This window comes from Triticum dicoccoides, chromosome 2B (assembly GCF_002162155.2).
Source record: "Triticum dicoccoides isolate Atlit2015 ecotype Zavitan chromosome 2B, WEW_v2.0, whole genome shotgun sequence".
NCBI lineage: Eukaryota > Viridiplantae > Streptophyta > Magnoliopsida > Poales > Poaceae > Triticum > Triticum dicoccoides.
This window is the reverse complement of record NC_041383.1, coordinates 651,464,253-651,468,414: the sequence shown is the minus strand read 5'-3', so window position 1 is coordinate 651,468,414 and position 4,162 is coordinate 651,464,253.

The following is a 4,162-nucleotide window of genomic DNA, read 5'->3' as shown; positions in this document are numbered from 1 at the left end:
CATGCACGAACACTCAATATAGGTACATCCCTAACATGGTCCGCGGCGGCCTTGGTGGCGAAGAATAGTACAACCCCGGTTCCTCCACCGGTATCTCAACACCAATCACCTTCGGTATGGTGGACGGCTTCTTCATCCATGCCATAACCGTCAGAGCCCAGCTATCTGGAGGAACAAACATACTTAGGAGCTCACTTCCAAGGTCGTTGATAAGCTCGTTCATGGACTCGCTGTTCCAAGCACGTCGAGGCATGCCGTGGAAGGTAAGCTTTGTTAAAAACTCAAGCTCAGAGGGCACCGAGCCCCATCCTGGGTGCCACTGATCAAAGCTCACCAGCGCGCCATCACAGAACAAACACCGGGAAGATTCGAACACACGACTACAGTCGAAAGTTATCTGGAACCTGACGAAGAAATCAGCCGGTGGCGGACAGACTTCGACGAGCAAGTCACTTATTTGGATGTCGTGCGCAATGCCAAGAGCTTTGACAAGGTCATCCGGCGAGACGGGTGGCCGGTCGCCGTTGATGGTTACCATCAGCACTTTGCCGGCAAACTGGTCGTCAAGCACCGACATGCCACTGTTGAGTGATAGCATGCAGCGACCGAAGGTAGGACGGACCTCAGGATCTCCGGCTCGGAGATCCGCGTTGACCGGTGACATGATAGTGCGCTTGAGTACAGGGAGTACATGAGGGGGATTTGGGGGAACTGGAGTACGAATCAAGATTCTAGAGGTGGGGGAGGGGCGGGAGACTGGGGATGAAAAGGTAGTATGAATTTCGAGCACGCGCCAATATGCTCTTGGCGCGCAAGCGCACGAAAACACCGGTGGCGCCCACATGTCGGCCTAAGAGTCCTTATTCTTTCTTTTTTGGAGAGCCCGGCCTTTTTTTCAGGATCTTTTGAGAGCCCGGCCTGAGAGTCATAATTGACCTGTTTGGCATTGCGTTACTACTCGGCCAATATTCAACGACACCTCACTGGCCCAAACAAGTGTACATCATCGAAAAGACACTGAGCTCAAATTATATAACTTGAAAAAAGGAGATATACTCTGAACACTGGAGAATGGTGATGCCCTCATTTAGCCCACCAGTAGTTCGAGACAATAAACAGTTTGAAACAACGATATATACAACATTCAAACACTGACTAGTGACTACTACTGACATAAACAACAAGACATGATAGTTCATAAGAAGTCTTGCTACACCACCAAAACACACCCATCTGCAATGCTCAGACTCTCGTGATCCAGACGAGAATGAAATTCTAAACAGAAGCAACTATTACATAGTAAGAGTGACATAGACGAGGATGACCAAATGACAAGGAATATGCATAACAAAAGAAAGAACTACCCATCCAGAACTAGCAGCAAAGACAACAAAGTCATTCGAAGAGATGATCCAACACCATCATAATTTGCAGCCCCGCTTCAGCGACCAGTGATCCGGAGACACCAGTACTCCATCCTTTCGATGCAATAGCCCAATTACCTATCAACCTGAAGGCTTGAACCACATCACTGCCTGTCATAATTGAGAAATCCAAGGATCAAAGTTAATCCAGATGCCTTTGTCATTCTCACCTTCTTTTGGCTGCAGGCTGTATCGTTGACAATCAGGGGAGTTTGCCCCCGAACTCCTACGGCTCGCCGTGTAGACACAGTTTTCGATAGCAAACAGAGCCTCTCTGCCATCAAGGTCCTTGCCAACGGTGATCTCCTGGTTAATCGGATAATTGAGTCCGAGAAACAGAGAGTGTGAACCAAGGCTGTTTACCCGCCTCCAACTAAAAAATCCCGATGGCCCCAACAAGCTGGTATCCAGCTCATAGACGTAATAGCCACTATCCGGATACTCACGTATTTCACGGTGCTTGTATACAGTGGGGTTTTTGCAATATAAATTTTCCGGCTCATGTGTCCAAATGATCATCAGTCTTTTGCCATCATCTGATCGAGCGAGGAACCAGTTGTGCTTCCCTGTTTTTGCCAAAGGTGGTGCGATTACAAAGGGCAGTAACTGTAGGGACACTGCATCATATGAAAAAGGACAGGCATTGTTAATGTAAGATCAGCATTGTTTAGAGTATGAGTAGGATAATGCAAGAAACAGCATTGATATGTCCCTATTGGAAGTGGGAGGAAAATACAGGGAAATGTATACTGGGTTCAAAAATATAGAAGTGCCATGCATGGTTATACTCATGTTATCTCGCAATCGATTATTCACAGGAAACTACCATGTACCATGTCATGCATGTTATGTAATCATGTTCTGTCCTCACAAACAAATTCTTCAAGGTAACTAACAGACCATGCATTGTTATATACTCGTGTTCTGTGGGCAAAAAATTTGTGAGGATATTATTCTAGCGATTGATTGCTGAAGGGCGAATATAGGTATGTACACATGGTAAGCATTGCAGGATTTCACTACTTCCAAATATAGAGTTCTCCATATGCACATTTACTTCCCTAATGTATGGTTAGATGAAACCAACAGTGTGGTGCATGTTTCTACATCATGAAAATGAGGAAAACTAACATGGCCATTGATACACACTCATATTTAGTAGTAGCATATAGATTACTGTAAAATAAGGATAATATCCATATACTCCTAACCGTTTGATTATTCACGATACAAATTGGCTGTACTGACATGGTCACAATCGCATGAATTAACTCATTCCAAATATAGCTGATTTACGGCGTCTCTAATACATTGCCATAGTTCTACTCAAATTCTGCTCAAACAGGGATATGCCAATCATCACAAAAATATCAAACAGTGTCATGGTGTCATCATTAACATGAGACGGAAACAACTTACAGGCGTCGTCCCAACAATACGTGATGCCATCTACTTTGTCGATCGCGTAGATGATGCCATTGTGTTCATGTCATCGCGTTGCGAGCATCCGGCGCTAACCAGCCCAGCACATTTTTGTTGTATACCATGCTGGAGATATATCTCCATGTCTACTCTTATATATACTCCATCCAATCCTAAATATTTGTCTTTTTCAGATTTCAAATGGACTACCACATAAGGATGTGTATGTAGACATATTTTAGAGTGTAGATTCACTCATTTTGCTCCGTATGTCTTTTCAGGAAGGGTTAGATTTGTCCTTGATTTATTTATGAGGTATCCAGATGGCACTGCACCACCAAGAAAAGAGCGTAACATCAAAATTATGGACTACTTTTTTGAGTATGTTGGTAAGGTCCGGTCATAGTCACTTGTTGAAATCTCTAAAAAGACAAATACTCCCTCCGTCCGGAAATACTTGTCATCAAAATGGACAAAAAGAAATGTATCTAGACGTATTTTAGTTTTAGATACATCTCTTTTGATACATTTTGATGACAAGTATTTTCGGACGGAGGGAGTAGAAAACAGAGTTGGTGATGATGGTGTGCGTGACATCCTGCAATATAGGCCGTCGGATTTATATCTAACGGACAGGAAAGAAACTATGGCAATTTTGCAAAAATATACCCACACGTCTCTCCACGTTCGCAAATAAGGCCTTCCCTCGTTCAGCCTTTTCTCTCACAAGATAAACTACTCATACAAATGCATCTTGATGTTCCATGCAACGCACGGGCAGATAGCTAATTTCTTTTAAAATAGTTGCTGCGGTAATTGGGTTGAAGTGATATATTTTATGTCTACCCGAATGATTTCAGATTCACTAGTAGTAACAAAGAAAAGGTTGCCTTGTTAATTAACAGAAAACAGGGTGAAAACTATCACATGAGGCCGGTAAAAACAAGGCACACTGGGTTCAGCGTCATCGTCACTACGGCTGTGCGCACGCGAGAAGTCTACATATCGAGGGGGCTACTGAGCGAGGCACCGAGACACAATGTTTGAGAGAGAAACCAATTGACAGATTATGATCAGATCGAGTTGTCACCCTTCTGCTGTCATTGTGGGGGGGAGAGAAAGACGTATCGAGAGTGTGCGCGGTAGGCACAGAGGCACAACTAGCGAGTGTGTGTGTGTGTGTGTGTGTGTGTGTGTGTGTTTGAAAGAGGAGTAGATAGATTATTATCAAGATCGATGTGCCACCCTACTCCTTCGGTGCCGGGTAGTGTGTGTGTGTGTGTATGTTTGAGAGAGAAGCCCGTCGATAGATTAGT